Below are 17,188 nucleotides of genomic sequence, written 5' to 3'. Positions count from 1 at the left end.
TTGCATGTGGTTGTTGTAATTTTGATGATTTTGTGTGTGCCCACAAAAAAAATTGTGAACATAAGTGTTTTCCGCGGATATAATTTTGGTCTCCAAACCGGTGGAACCCACCCAATGTAATTTTTTATAAGCGCGGCCAAAGGCCGCCAATGCAGAAAGGTGTTCTGCGCAAAAATACTATGGATCCCACCCTCGGCTTCGGAGCACTCCGGGGTCATTTTTTGGTTTTTCGTTAATATATTTTGAACGATCTAAAATTTTTATTTTCCGCCTTCGATTATTGTTGTCGAGGTCAATACGGGTCTTTTGAAATCTCTCTCGGTATTTTTGGACCCGTATTACCGGTGTCATGCTGTCGTATAGAATTACCATATATTTTTGCGTTCTAACAATTATATTATGATATTTTATCCAAAACTGATTTTTTTTATTGGTAGAAATAACCAGAAAATAAGAAATCTCAACGGTCAACCGCATTCCAGAATTTTCAATTCAAGAATTGTATTGTAGTTTCTCGCAAAAGGAAGAATCAGGACACAATCCTCTTCTGAGGAATTTTCTTCAATAAATTGTTTAGAAATGTATCAGCGTCTGTGCGACGAGAAGAATAACCGACTTACCGCCAAGGTGTACGGAAGAGATACATATCTGCTAATAATAACAATTCGGTTTATATATCTGAGGAGATTAATGTCTAGCTTTTTCATGCAATTCGAAGGCTACTTATCGTGTATTCGTTTTTCTACGAACTGTCTCACCTAAATACATGTTTTGTGCCGACCCAAAAATTTATCTGCTAATTCGGACGACCTTTTGGTGCCAAGGTAATGCCGAGGGATAATCAATACAATTCAGCCGGTAAATGCAGCCTCCACGAACTATCATACTCCAACTGGACGATGATGTTTAGCTAAGCTGCGTAGAGCTACAGCGTTTTTGCTGACGTGGGCAAGTTATGGGAAGATCTCCACTGGGTTCGGAGAAACAGGTGGAGGAAGACTTTGATCTCTCTTGGTGCCCCCTGTTGGCGTCAGTTATAGCGAAACTGGGTTAGCTGGAGTGACTTGTTAGGCAACGACCAGCATCTCCTAAACGGTTACGCGCCAATTAAAAAATGTATCTTCCAACCGCGAGGAAAAGGACCAAAACAAACCAAAGAATATCTCCGAGATAATTTTTTTCCGCAGTAGCGAGTACACTTGAGAATGGTGATCTCTTATAAAGTGAAGTTTCGGCATATTTAAGGGTTAAAGACGTATCAATCAAGTGAAGAAGGATGAATGAAAAATCAATAGGCGTGGTCTCTAACATTCGTTCTTCTTTCCCTTTGCAAAAATAGCACGTGTTGAGGCATCCATTATATTGGTAACTCATTTTTTTGCCATATACATAAAACCGATTTCAAAACTTTTCGAAATATTTTTTCATTTATTTCATAAGCATTTTATTTTTTTTGGTATTAAAAAAATGAAAATGTCAAACCAACAATTTTTTTTTGTGTTTACTTAGGTTTGGCATTTCCACAAAGTTTAAGAGAGTGATTTAAAAATTTTTTTAAAAATCAAAACACCATTATGGCCGCCATGAAGAGTAAATGGTTTTACCTGGTAATATTTATACCATGGTTTAAACAGCAATATATCGGCACTCTAATGTTCGGGAATGTACCTAGCCCTTTGTAGCAATATAGGAGTATTACATATCTTCTATATATATAAAAAGAAGTGTATATTTTGATTGTCACTCCATAACTCGAGAACGGATAGAAAGATTGCCATGAAATTTTTAGGATAACTTAATAGGAACCCGGAGAGTGTTTGTGAAAAGTTTTTTTTCGGGAAGTGGACCAGGGACCGATTTATTCTAAACTGTCTTATATATGGCTCGATTTGCGTGAAATTTGGTATGTAGGTAGCGTTAATCTAGAATAAAATGTCGGATAATTTTTCTTCCAGGAAGTGTACCAGGATACATTTTGTGACTAGGGTCTCGAGAAATAGGACAAAAAGTGGACCCGGGCGCCCCTAGAATGTGTTTATACAATATGGATATCAAATGAAAGCTGCTGATGAGTGCTTTAGTACAGGGTAGTTTTCATACCTATTGGTGACTAGGGTCCCGAGATATATGCCAAAACGTGGACCCGGGCACCCCTAGAATGTGTTTATACAATATGGATATCAAATGAAAGCTGTTGATGAATGCTTTAGTACAGAGTAGTTTTCATACATATTGGTGACTAGGTTCTCGAGATATAGGCGAGAACGTGGACCCGGGCACCCCTATAATGTGTTTATACAATATGGATATCAAATTAATGCTGTTGATGAGTGCTTTAGTACAGGGTAGTTTTCATACCTATAGGTGACTAGGGTAAATGAGATATAGGCCAAAACGTGGACCCGGGCACCCCTATAATGTGTTTATACAATATGGATATAAAATTAATGCTGTTGATGAGTGCTTTAGTACAGGGTAGTTTTCATACCTATTGGTGACTAGGGTCAATGAGATATAGGCCAAAACGTGGACCCGGGCACCCCTAGAATGTGTGTGTATTTTGGATATCAAATGAAAGCTGTTACTGAGAGCCTTTAAATAATTTTCATTGTGATATTCGATTTACTCGCATCAACCTGGCAAAACTGATAAATACGCATGCGAAGCCGAAATAAAGACATGAATTAATAATACCTACATACCTATTTACATACGTCCTATTCGATTTACTTTTTTCCGGGAAGCAGACCAGAGACGGACTGGGACTGGGATTAGGACTGTGAGTGAGACTGAGACTCGGAGTGGGACTGGGACTGAGACTCGGAATGGGACTGGAACAAAATACATACCACCCCCTGGGACTGGCAATAAGATATGAAGAAGAATGAGAAAAACTTGAGAGAAGAGAAAAGAGAGAAGGAGAAGGAAACTGAGAAAGAGATAGAATGAGACGAAGATGGAGATAGATGAAGCGAAAAATACGGAGGGAGGAGTGAATACAAAGATTAGGAAAAAGTGTAGAGGGGCGAGGGAGAGTTATACGGAAAAAGCTTATTAAAATGTATGCAGATATACAAATTTAGGGCAGAACAACGTCTGCCGGGTCTGCTAGTATAACATATATGCTATTTATACTGTTTTGTTGTAACGTAGAAATAAAATTCTCTTTTAACACCCACATATTGTTTCAAATAATCTTTCCTAGTTATTTGGTAATATTTTAGTACGTTTCTGATAAATATAATGATGATTATCAGCCTAATTCTAAAAATTCCCTCGGAATTTTGTTCTCGCGGATTTTTTTATTCCCGCGGAAAAATTCCTCCAATTTTTTTCTCCCAGGGAAAACAATAATTAGGAATAGGAATTTCGAATATTCGAAGTCAGATGTTTTGTCAATTGAAATTTCGTTGCGCATTTCATATTTTGTTTAAAAAATTGAAAAGTTTAATTATTGTTGCAAATTTGATTGAAATTAAGAAATAAAGTATAAACAATGCACAGTATTGCATTTCATGTGGTATTCAATGAAATGAGTAATGATTTTGTGCCACAGCAACATCAACAGATAAGAAGAAGAAGACGACGGGATAACACAAATCCGCCAGAGTTACCTGCTTCCATTCAGCAAAGCAATTTTCTGGTGGCCAAGTCGAGTTGAATTCGTCTTTCGTCATATGCCAAAATGTATTTAAGTCTTCTTCAAAAATCCTTGCGCAATTTCTGCAAGGCTCTTCCGTTGCTTATGATATGCTTTTCGACTTAAAATAAAGAATATTGTGTTAGAATGTACATATTTTACAACAAATTTGTACAAATAAGTGTTCTTTCTTAAAAGAACCAATTTCCTTTAACTATTTTATGCATTCCCTTTAATTTAACAAGTGAAAAAACTCTTAAGAAATGACAGAGAAATCTCCCTCTCACTCACATTCATAATACCTAATTATTGCCCATTACCGGTTTCCGCATTTTCGAACATTGTTCATTATAGGAGGAAAGGGAGAAGTGAAAAAATGCACAAGGAATTTTTATTTAGAATACGAGGAATGGGGGAAGGGAAAAAACTCGCACGGAATTTTTGTTTAGAACTGTGCTGTATTATAAGTTTTAATTATTCAATATAGAAGTCTCGGATATCAAAGAGAGGCTTTACTTGTTTTTTCGCTGAAAATTTTTTTATAATAATAACAAAATTTAACTGTCTTGAAAAAACGGATTCAGCACAAATCGTCTCAACTTCTGAAACTCGCTCTTGAGATGAACACGATCAATGAAAGTTTTTGATTCTTACAAGGACACTGAAAGGGTTCTGCACTAGCTACAGTGACAGGTATAGTGCAAAAGATACGTAAAGCAACACGAATGTTGGGGAATATTGTATACAGATTTTGAACGAAGATGGAAATTAGCAATTCCAATGGCGACAGACCTTTATCAAAATTTGCTTCGTAAATGTGTCTCAAGTGAATTATTTCACATTGTAAGCTTTGAGAAACGTCCGACTTTGTATTGTAACGAATTTAGTGCAAATCCTCTTATTCGCCACTTTCTACTAAGTTCGAATAACTAAACTGTTGAATAAATAACTCCAATATTTAATAATGCAAAATGGCCTTTATTCAATTACTTTCAAAATAACACATCTATTGCTCGACAGATAGCGTGTTTAATCGAAACTGGTTATCGCGCCTCTACTGTTATTGCTTTTATACTGTGCGATTTCCTCGTTGCATCTTCTAGGCGCTTCCAGAAATTACTTAGTTACTGGTATATAATTATAACTACAAATGCACGTGTGTAGCTCTCATATGCGCGTGTATTTGTGAGCGACACTTCCACAATTACAATTTCATACTTTTGGGAGAATCTCAGATAAGATATCTGCATGTGTTTGTGCGTTGCTTCTCCGCTGCGTGTACGTACATATGTGTAGACATAATAATCGATTCGTTTATGTAGATACATAATGATTGATTTATGGATGTGCATACAAGTCACTCTTAGCATCGGCTTAGAGATGACAGTACCCCTTAGAGTTGCTAGTATTCCTAACAGTATTTTTCGACAAATTTTGCTACGCTCGCCCGAACCGTAGTTTCATCCATGTCTTGAAATTGCCACAAAAAGGAGAACGTCTCGATCAAATTTTTCATATCTGCAAATCGTTCAGTAATGCCAGTGATTACCGAATCAACGATCACCAAAAATGTATTGTTTTTAAAATCAGACTCTGGATCATCCGTAGTCATATCATTTCCATTATCTTCAAAGCGTCTTTTGGGTTTTTCCTTTCGAATGTCGAAAGCTTTGCGAGATGTTCAATTGAATAGAAATTGTTTTTCATTCGTTTAAAATTGTTTCCCGTTGGTTCCTGATCAACTTCAAATCAGATAATAAGGCATCTAGATGTCGGAAAATTCAGAAACACATTTTTTCAGAAAACATTGGTCAGAACCCTTTTTCAGAAAGACAAAATTCAGAGGTTAAAACTCAGAAGTCAAATCTCTGAAGTCAAATTGCAGAAGTCAAATTTCAGAAGTGAAAATTCAGAAGTCAAATTTCAGAAGGCAAAATTCAGAAGTCAAAATTCAGAAAGCAATAAGACGACAGAAAAACATTAAATTTTTCTCAAACTTCAGAAACGTTTTTTGACTTGGCGGCCGCCGTGGTGTGATGGTAGCGTTGTCCTCCTACCACACCGAGGATCCTGGGTTCACGCCCCGTGCAAAGCAACATCAAAAATTTTAGAAACAAGATTTTTCAATTAGAAGAAATTTTTTTAAGTGGGGTCGCCCCTCGGCAGTGTTTGGCAAGCATTCCGAATGTATTTCTGCCATGAAAAGCTCTCAGTGAAGACTCATCTGCCTTGCAGATGCCGTTCGGAGTCGGCATAATACAAGTAGGTCCCGTCCCGCCAATTTGTAGGATAAATTAAAAGCAGCACGACGCAAATTGGAAGAAAAGCTCGGCCTAAAATCTCTTCGGAGGCTATCGCGCCTTACATTTATTTTTTTAGTTTTTTGACAAAAGTTTTCTGAAAAAATGTGTTTCCGAATTTTTGTTTTCTGAATTTATGGGGGGAGCCAGATGTCGGACCTCAACAACTATGGTGGGGTCTCTAGCTTGGAGTACGATGTTTCTTTCATTAATGGTAGTCATTATTTTGAACCAAATTGAGGACAGCAAGATACATTCGAACTTGTTGATGTATTTGAGAATGCCGGTAATATCTCCGTATGCTTGTGCAGTCTAATTTAGTTTAAGTAATGCGTATATATATATATATATATAAATATCTTTCTCTTGCCTAATTATAGCAATGGTGACGTCACAGCGGCCAGTTTGTCAAGCGGAGGCACCCAATTAACGCTAGCCTCCGTTTATATGCCGTACGACGCAGAGGAACCTCCTCCACAAAAGACGGTAAAGGATCTGGTGGCCGACTCAAGCCATCTGTTAATTGGGACAGACGCAAACGCCCACCACGTGCAGTGGGGTAGTTCCGACATAAACACTCGGGGTGAGTCACTTTTTGAGTACCTTTTAACAACTAACCTTGTAGTTTGCAATGTAGGTAATGAACCAACTTTTATTACTAAAAACCGTAGAGAGGTTATTGACCTCACTATTTGTAGCGAAAGCGTTTATGGGTGGGTTAAAAAATGGCGTGTTCTTGAGGAACATTCCTTTTCAGACCACCGCTATATTGAAGTAATGTTAGAGTTCTTCGTCGATCAGCCCATTGCGAGACGTAACCCACGTAATACAAACTGGGAACTACATAATGAGCTGTTAGCAAGAGAACTACCAGAACTGCCCCCACAAAGCCTCTCATCAACGATGGAGCTAGAGGGTCTGGTAGAAACCTTCACATCGGCTTTCTCAAAAGCCTTAGAACAGGCCTGTCCATTGCCAAAACCGCGCGGTAAGCGTAAACCTCACTGGTGGTCCCATGATCTGGACCTACTTCGTAAATCCTGTAGAGAACAGTTTAACAAAGCCAAATTCCTTGATAACGGGTCACAATGGCTAGAATACAAGGACAAACTAAGAACCTACAAAAAAGTCCTGAGACAAGCGAAGAGAACTTCATGGAGAAACTTCTGCACTGGAGTCGAAAGTGTCGTGGACACATCCAGGCTACGGTGCGGGCTTTCTAAGACGCAAACAGCTATTAGCTTTCTGCGGAGACCGAATGGTACCTGGACCAGCACAGAAGGGGAAACTCTAGAGCTGCTCCTGGACACACATTTCCCGGGAAATATGACAAACGCACCGGATGTACCTGCAGCAAACCAAGCTGTGAATATACCCATCACTGAGGAGAGAGTGAGGAGGGCAGTCAAAAGTTTTAAACCTTTTAAGGCTGCTGGACCAGACGGGATTGTACCCGCTCAACTTATCTACTCCTTGGAGGTATCAGCCAACTGGCTGCGGCACATATATACCGCTTGTTTGGCTATGAACTATATTCCGTGTGCATGGAGGAGCGCCACGGTCATATTCATTCCTAAGGCAGGCAAAGCCTCTCATTACGAGCCGAAGGACTATAGACCTATCAGTCTTTCATCCTTCGTACTCAAGACCCTAGAGAGAATAGTTAGCGATTTTCTCACTACAAGCATTGATAGGAATCTCATTTCGGACTATCAACACGCGTACACCAAAGGTAAATCTACGGAGACTGCGCTACACAGCCTAGTCTCTACTATAGAAACATCCTTGTTCGAAAAGGATTATTGTCTTGTGGCCTTCCTAGACATTGAAGGAGCATTCAACAACATAAGTCCAGACGCCGTTAACATTGCTTTAACTGATCTGGACGTAAATAGACCCCTAGTGGGACTAATTGATCAACTGCTCAGGGGAAGGAAAGTGCTCTCCTCACTGGGGAAGGTTGAGGTAACACGATTTGTCGCAAGGGGCACGCCCCAGGGTGGTGTCCTTTCCCCCTTACTATGGAACCTAACGGTAAACTCGCTATTAAGAGATACTAGTTGGGGGAGCGGGAAGGTCGTGGCATATGCTGATGACCTAGCGATTATCTACAGAGGCAAGTTTCCTCAAACTTTGTGCGACTTGATGCAGGTAGCATTGCGAGAGGTTTCCTTGTGGGCTTCCCGATGTGGACTCAGCGTCAACTCCGATAAAGTAGAGCTTGTCTTATATACCAAACGATACAAAATACCATCGTTGAACCTACCTGAACTAAATGGGGTGCGCCTAAGCCTGGCAGATAAAGCCAAATTTTTAGGCGTAGTTTTAGACAAAAAGCTGAACTGGAAGGACAACGTTATCCAGCGACAAAAGAAAGCGTACATTGCATTATATACGTGTAAAAGAGCCATTGGCAAAAAATGGGGACTCACCCCCAACATATGCAGATGGATTTATACCGCGATTATCAGACCCATACTGCTGTATGGAGTAGTCGTATGGTGGCCAGCCTTGAGCAAGGCGTCAAACCTAAACTTGTTGGGTAAAGTCCACAGATCCAGCATGATAAGCATAAGCGGGGCTCTAAGAACAACGCCTAGCGAAGCTCTTCAGGTCATTCTTGACATCTTTCCACTGGATCTGGCTGGTCATCGAGCAGCGGCAACGTCAGCCCTGCGTCTAAGGGAGTTGTCGTGCTGGAACAACAGTACCACAGGACACTCAAGTATACTAAACAAATACAGTTTTCTCCCTCCTAGCACGGATCGCTGTGCGACCACAACAGTTGCGGAAACCAACTTTAAGATAAACATACCCAGCAGGGATGACTGGACGGAGTCGGACAAGTGCCTTGCTATGGGCAACAGCATTTCCATATACACGGACGGCTCCAAGCTAAACGGGAGAGTTGGGGGTGGAGTATACTCAAGGGACCTTGACCTCCAGCTCTCATTCAGACTACCCGACCACTGCAGTGTATTCCAGGCAGAAGTTGCAGCCATAATGGAAGCCGCAGCTAGGATAGGGACATACATTGTCGGCAAAGAAATTTTTATCTTCAGCGACAGCCAAGCTGCCATAAAATCTCTGGGCTCCCACTCGTTCAATTCTGAACTAGCACTAAACTGTCGCCGATCTCTTCAAGAGATGGCTCAACAGAACCGTGTACACCTCACATGGGTCCCTGGACATAGGGATATCGAGGGAAACTGTATTGCAGATGAACTCGCTAGGCAGGGTACAACCAAGCAGGTTCTTCCTGGACAAGAACGCTTAGGTATGCCCCTGTCCACATGCAAGCTAATGCTAAAAGAGCACATCTACCGTCAAGCCGACGAAAGATGGCTACAAACACCGGGATGTCGAACGTCGAAAGAAACCTGGCCTAAATGGGATCCTAAAAGGTCCCGTCACGTTTACAACCTAAGAAGGGATACAATTTCCACACTTGTAGGGGCACTAACGGGTCATTGCCTCATAGGTAGGCATGCAGAAAGGCTAGGAGCGCCTTATCGTCGTTGCTGTAGGAGTTGTAAAGAAGATGAGGAGGAGGAAACGGTGGTTCACCTCATTTGCAACTGCCCAGCGCTAAGCGGAGCACGGCAGCGCTTTCTGGGAGCTCCATTTCTTGATACTATGAGTCAGGTTGTGGAGCATGACGTCAAGGACCTGGTAGATTTCATCAGGTCCTCAAAATGGTTCGAAGAGGAGAGGTAACGGTGTTTTTCGTGGTATCACAACGGGCCTAGTACTACTGGCCTAAGTGTGCCCTCGGGCAGCCACCCCAACCTAATGCGTATAGTGCTTGTGTTAATCATGGAATATGGTTTGCGAATGATTTGATTGCCTCAATTCTAGCCGACTACCTAGTGTCTGAAAGACTGTGAGCTCGGTACATTTTTTTTTTTTTTTTGAGAATATCTCATCTTTATGGACTGGTGCTGAAAATAGTAAAACATTCTTGTACAACTCCGAAGAAAGTAATAGCAGCCATACAACATTCTGCAGCATCAACACCACAAAAATTCAGACTGTGGGTTGCACAAAGAGAGTAATCAGCATTGGATTTTTTGTCGAGAATGTAACGTTGTGCTCCGTTGGAAGATCCTTTCATATTAACGCCGTTATCGTACCCTTGTGCACGACAACCTGTTAATGGGATTGCATGTTTACCTAGAGTATGGCAAATTAAATCAGCGATGTATGACCAGTTTTTTTGTTACAACCCTGCAGTCAAACCAACTAGTTGTATACTAGAAGAATACTAGTTTGCCAAAAATCTCAACTATTATGAGTTCTGTCTTCTTTCCATATTACCAACTGGTATTTTTAACACGGCGATGTCCTACGAAATATCAATTGCCACCCTCTGCATCAGCATCATACCAGTTGACAAACTAGTCATTATATACACCAACAACATACCAGATGACATACTAGTCAGTATACTCATCAGACTCATACCAATTAACATACTAGTCAGCCTTTGCGCCAGCTTTATACCAGATGGCATACTAGTTATTATATAAGTTAAGGCAACCGCTTACCAAGTTGACCCTTACCAACGGCCTGCACGCGCAACTTCATTAAATGCTTCATCATCGGTTTAATTGTAACAAACAACAGTCAGCGATAAGCACAGTAAACAACAGTCAGCAACGATCGCAGTAAACAACAATCAGCAATAGTTCGATTTTGGGAAATAACAAGAAATAGGGCACACATGCAAATGCAACGTGACGTATGGCCAAAGATAGGTGTAATTTTAAGTTAAGACATTCATTGTAATTATTCTTAAGTTGAATCACAACCAATAAATATGAAAGCGGACACAAGTCCGCTACCTTTTTAAAAAATATAAAACGTACTATAAAACGTTAATGGGCGCCCAACGTGGGGCCGGTGTTATTGTGTTCGATAAAATAAGTATTCGGTCGAATAATATTTGGCAAAAAGTGCCAACGCGAAAAAACGAGTTTCGTGAATATCGAGGCAAAAGCCAGCCCCAAAGAACCCAGCGTTGGATTCCTGTAGGAAGAACGCACGTCTCCAATAGTGCGATTTGGCGATACCAGAGTAGCGGCAGCAAAAAGGAGCAATATCCCACCGCCAGGAGGCGCTTACCGTAAGATTAGTTTAGGTAAAATGGACCTCTACAAACTTCTTATTCTCCTCATTACTACTACTACCTCTTCCTAAGACGTTCGAATTATAGACTACAGCAAATCCCAACTAGTAACAATAGACAATGGACAAGCGAAAATACAAGACGGAACATGTAGACTTATTCACCTCATCGACTTAGAAAAATACGAACAATTTTTGACAGAGACATATGAAGAGATAAATAACCAAATCCCTAACGATCACTTCCTATATCCCCTCCTCAAACATGAAACCATTCAAACACTTGAAATCCTAAATGCACTTAAACCCTCTAACATCAATTATAAAACTAGAAGATCCATTGATATATTGGGAACGGCATGGAAATACATAGCTGGATCTCCCGACCACGAAGATTTAAACATAATAACCAATAATTTAAATAATCTAAACGAAAATAATAATGAGCAAGTAGTAATTAATAACCTATTTGAAAAAAGAATAAATAACATAACTAATACAGTTAATAGAATGATAAACACTATTAGAAAAGAGGAAAATGTTGTAACGGAAATCATAATAAATTTGCAAAATAGAATTAGGTTAATTAAGGAAGAATTAATAAATATAAAATATGCCATCCAATGGGCAAAAGAAAATATATTGAACTCTGTAATACTAAGCAAAGAAGAAATAGAATTGTCAATCAACAAGATGAAAAAGGAAAAAAATACCATTTAAAAGTGCCGAAGAAGCACTAGAAATATCACAAATAAATGTACTAAGTAAAGGAATGAAAATTTTATACATGGTTAAAATACCGCTGACACTGAAAGAAATATTTAGAAGAATTATCATACGACCTGTAAAAAGGGCAAAAAATACTATAATAAAAACTGAGTATAATGAAATACTAAAAGGAAAATATTCACTGTACGGAATAAAAAATGATTGTGAAAGTTATAATGATCTAACGATCTGTAAAGAAACAAATGTTATAGATTTAAGTAAAGACTTATGTGTAGCTAGAATAATAAATAGTTTAAATTCGACTTGTTCGACAACAAACGGCCATCACGCCCCTACCTTAGAAGAAATCAAACCCGGAATAATATTGCTAAACCGGTTCGAAGGCGAAGTGCAAACCGATAAAGTATCTCGACCAATCAATGGAACGCATGTGATAATATTTAACAATGCAACAATAAAAATAAACGGCCAAACATTCGAAAATGTTGAAGCAAGACCAATTGAAACCATTCCCGCAATACTACAGCCAACTCCATTAGAAAAAGACCACATTGAATTACTCTCCCTAGAAGCTTTAAAAGACCTGCACATCAAAAACACGCATCAAATCAATTCTGTTAAAAAAGCGACACTCTCTGTCGGAAGTTTCACAACGGCAGCATTCCTAATAATCATAATACTTATTTTCTTCCTAAGGAAACGATCCGTGGAAATACGATATGTAGAAGAAGAAATAGCAAAGCCAGTACAATCCATTACGAATCAAGAAGTTAGCCAGTCAAGTCAAGAAAATCATATTCCAACATATGTGAGTTTTAACAATTTGCCATTCTACTAATGATCGAGGACGCTCACACTTAAAGGGGGAAGAGTTAAGGCAACCGCTTACCAAGTTGACCCTTACCAACGGCCTGCACGCGCAACTTCATTAAATGCTTCATCATCGGTTTAATTGTAACAAACAACAGTCAGCAATAAGCACAGTAAACAACAGTCAGCAACGATCGCAGTAAACAACAATCAGCAATAGTTTGATTTTGGGCAATAACAAGAAATAGGGCACACATGCAAATGCAACGTGACGTATGGCCAAAGATAGGTGTAATTTTAAGTTAAGACATTCATTGTAATTATTCTTAAGTTGAATCACAACCAATAAATATGAAAGCGGACACAAGTCCGCTACCTTTTTAAAAAATATAAAACGTACTATAAAACGTTAATTTATACACCAATATCATACCAATTGACATATTAGTCAGTGTATTCAACATCAACATACCAGTTGGCATACTAGTCAGTCTATGCATCAATGTAATAACAGTTGACATACTAGTCGATATTTGCATCAGCATCCTACTATTTAATATACTAGTCTCAGTTGGGTTGAAAATTACTTGAAAATTGATAAATTAGCGCTCAAGTTTATGTTATTCATTATATATCATATATATAAAAGGTATGTATATATACATAATTATGTATATAACTTTAAAATTTATCACTTCAATACATTATACTTTGGAATAAATTTTAATAAAAATACGTACATACATATATATGAAAACTAAAAAGTAACGGAATAACACACGAATGTGACGCAATCTCAAGACGCAGGGCTAAGTTTATGGGTTCACCATGGCCAGAACATTCCCAAATTAAATCCCTCAAGCCAAGATAACTGCTCGGGTTCATCATTGAAGTTGGATGGGATGAGGTGCTGACCAAAGGTCGCAGTGCAATCCTCAATAAATTATCTATCTATCTAACGGAAAAGGGACGAACCATTAGTGGTTGACTGTGTAAAAACAGGCCAAGCTGAACTAGCGCCGTCCTGTTATGAGTGTTAATGGAGTTCAGAATGGTGGTAGTGATATGCACTTTACGGAAGTCATGCTTATGGCTGGATAACCGAACAATTTCATTTAATTGAGGGAATCATAACGGCTTTAAACGTTTTCGTTACTGACTAAAGGGATAATATCGGTAGATACTTGGTGGGTTTCCGGTCTTTCTCTGTTATTCTGGAAAGGCATAGGCTTTTAACGACAAGTAGAAAAAATGTCCTAGGCTACTGATGCCCTCATGGCACAGGTGTTTTGGCATCGGTATAGGTCTTCCGTCTGGGACTATTGATATGGATGGCTTGGCCTTTTCAATAACTTCTTTAACCTCTGTTGAGGTAACGGTGAGGGTTGACTCGTCATGCTTGTGTTTATGTGCCCGTTGATTTGGACGTTATCTAGCATTGCCAACTGAAGTATGCATTGCAAATTGGCTACAGAAAGCACTTGCGCATTTCCTCGAGCCGACAGACGAGATTCTAGTCAAATGAATTATTTAAATACTAACTAGTATTAATAACACCACAAAATTATAGCCAATGAACCATTCTAAAACTGACCAGTATGATGAACGCCACACAATTCTAGTCAATTAATTACTCATACACTAACTAGTATGAACAAACCCACAAAATTCTAGTCAATGAACTAGAATGTTTGCTGACTACTTTGGCTTTTGACTGCAGGGAATCCACGAAAACCAAACGCCGTTCTTGAATTGTAAAATTTGTTGATTTCGAATTGAAATGGAGGTAGACTGTATAAAGTAGACTGTATAAAGTGACTATCATCAGGCGTAGCATCAACGATAATGGCAATATACTTGCCTCTCTTGCCTTGATCTAATATAGTTTCCCTCACGTGTTTTGCACACATCGTTCTGAATATCTGAGGAAAGATAGTGAACTTGTAAACGTTTGCGTTGCTGTTGTTAAATCCTAACTTTATCCAAATGATCTCTAAGTATCGGATCAAAATATTTCCATTGTTTCGTTCACCAAGATATATACTTTCGCCTCTGAAAGCTAGGCCCCTTTCACCAAAAAATAAAATAGTGTCCAAAATTCTATATAAAATTTGGTTCCACTTTTGAGTTTCAGTGATTAGCTGTTCATTGATAAGGGTATCAGTTGAATAAGATTTTGTAAAGATCGCCATTGAATATAACATTTAATGTGATCTTGAGTATTTTCGTGTGCTGGCAGTTTATCGTATAGCTTCTTCCACACCTGCGATTTCGAATATCCGTCAGAACAACAAATTTTAGGTCGATTTAAAGTATTGGTGCGTAACATACGACATGGTAGGCAATAAAAAGCATTGCTACTGGCACTCCACTCCAACCAGTCACGCTTCACTTTCTCTCCAAGATTCTGTTAAACAACGAGGTAGGAAATGCCTCGTAATTACGATCACGTGGAAAAAGTAACAGGGCACGTTTGATGACCTCCACGAATTATTTCGTTGACTTCTTCAGATCGCAAAACTCATAATTCACGGTACGGATGTCGAAGTCGCTTAAATAATCTGGACTTTGATACAGAGTTGGTGGTATTGTTGGAAGACTTTTTGAAAATGAACCTTCATCAGTGTCACCACGAAACTTTACGATTTCGGATTCATTTAAACATACATTTTTGTTTGATGTTTTTATTGTCTACTCACTTTTCGAAGGCCAAGGCACAAAATTATTATCAATAGTCGAATCGCATTCGGAACCTGAATCAAAGTACAGATCTACAAGTAGGATATGTAGCAGAACGCACAAACACAGCCAGGATCACCTGATAAAATTCTTGTTCTCGTTCGTTTTTTTTGTGGAAGCTATTTGTCACTGTTGTACTTCTTAGGTCCAAGAAAAGTGTAGTAGCAGCTAACGAAAACTGCGTAAAATTTTTATTGTAAAATTACAAAGAAATATCCTTATTTGCTTTTAAACGAGCACTTAATTACATCTCTCTTTAAAATCCATATGTTTTGGACAATTTTAATTAACAATTTTTGATACTTTATTACCGGGGACGATTGCTAAAACATGACCAAAACCGTTGGGGGAAGTATTAATAGACGCTTTTTTGCCTCGCTTGCAATAATTCGAATACTTTTTCGCCTTTGGACTATTGATAACAGGCCAAAACGCGTCTTTTCATTTCAATTTCTACATTTTCGGACAGGTTATTGCAGTCGACCTCGGTTTCAAACTGTTTTTCGCGTAGAACTTTTGAACGGGCAGAAAAACTTAGCACCCGTGTTTGTATTCATAATACTGGAATAACTACGCGTCCTCAGATACTCCAATTCAAGGCTTTTGTATAATTTTCTGTAGGACCGATATAGGTGCACTAGATTTTCATACTAAATTCGTTAAAAAATTTACCATCACAGCAACCCATATCTGATATTCCGCTCCCTTTTTTGTTTCCCTGCGTCGCTTTCCACGACAGCAACCCCGGTAATTTTAACACTTCGTTCAGGGTCAAACGCTTGTTCCACGCAGGTTCCACTGAGTTCCACAATAGTTTGACACTGACCGAAGTGTCAAACGGCAGCATGTTAAAAAGAGAAAGGAATTGTTTCCCTCTCATACATATCATACTTGTAAACCTGTACTATGACCTGAATGGTTTTGAGCCAGCTGCCAAATGAAATATTTATTGTTAAATTTTATTATATTATTTTTATTTTTCACATTTCACTATAATATTAAAACGAAATGCAGATATTCGTTGCTTTTTATATTCGGCTTAAAAATGCACATGGAACAGCTAAAGACTCTCCTGAATTAAAAAAAAAATGTCTTAGTACCTCTAAAAAACGGGCCCTGAAGAAACCCCGGGCACGGGGGGAAATGCCGCCATCAAAAAATAAAAATCCGAAGATAATTTTTATATTGATCCAAATATATTTAAAGTCCAAAATTAATAGTTTTGCAAGGAATTATATTATAAAGTGAATAACAGTTTTAGCCCCTTCCTAAAAGTATCCATAATACTTGCCATTACCACCAGAAAGGTAAAGGAAGCTGTCGAGAAGATTGAAGCCTCCAAGGCCACAAGAAAGCAGGAAATCCGAATTGTTATTAATTCAGAACAAGTTTTGATTGATTTTTAATAAATGTTTTATTTCGCAAAAATCAAAAATACAAAATTATTTGTTTGTTTCTTTTGGTTTGGTATTTCCACAAAGTTTTAGAGAGTGATTTTCAACTTTTTTTAAAATTAAAAAAACCATTATGGCCGCTGAAATTAAATAATAAATGTATCAAAATAAAATATTCAGATAAGTTTTGTAGAACATGTGGAAGTGTATGTTTTTAATTCAAAAATGTAGATTTTTTGCGCTGAAAAGATTGAAAACTTTAAACAAAGCATGTGGTCCCACTTCATAGTTTTTTCAGTATGAAAAAATAAAACGTCAAATACAAGTACAGTGGAGATAGTGCAGGTTAAAATATGAGATTTAATAAATCTTAAAATATATAAATGAAAATAGGTCGTCGCATTAAATAAAATATTTATAGGGCATGCGATGTAAGTAATAATCAGTAT

At 38.4% G+C, this 17,188-nt stretch overlaps 1 protein-coding gene across 1 annotated transcript in view; it reads left to right on the top strand.

The window, feature by feature from the left end:
- LOC137240078 (probable ATP-dependent RNA helicase spindle-E) overlaps window positions 1-17,188 on the top strand; it is a 339,630-nt gene that overhangs the window by 178,985 nt on the left and 143,457 nt on the right. The gene's annotated exons all lie outside the window — the stretch shown is intronic.

The sequence above is a fragment of the Eurosta solidaginis genome, chromosome 2 (assembly GCF_040869045.1).
Source record: "Eurosta solidaginis isolate ZX-2024a chromosome 2, ASM4086904v1, whole genome shotgun sequence".
Classification (NCBI taxonomy): domain Eukaryota; kingdom Metazoa; phylum Arthropoda; class Insecta; order Diptera; family Tephritidae; genus Eurosta; species Eurosta solidaginis.
The sequence above is the reverse complement of the archived record's forward strand: the minus strand, read 5'-3'. Positions and strand labels throughout refer to the sequence as shown.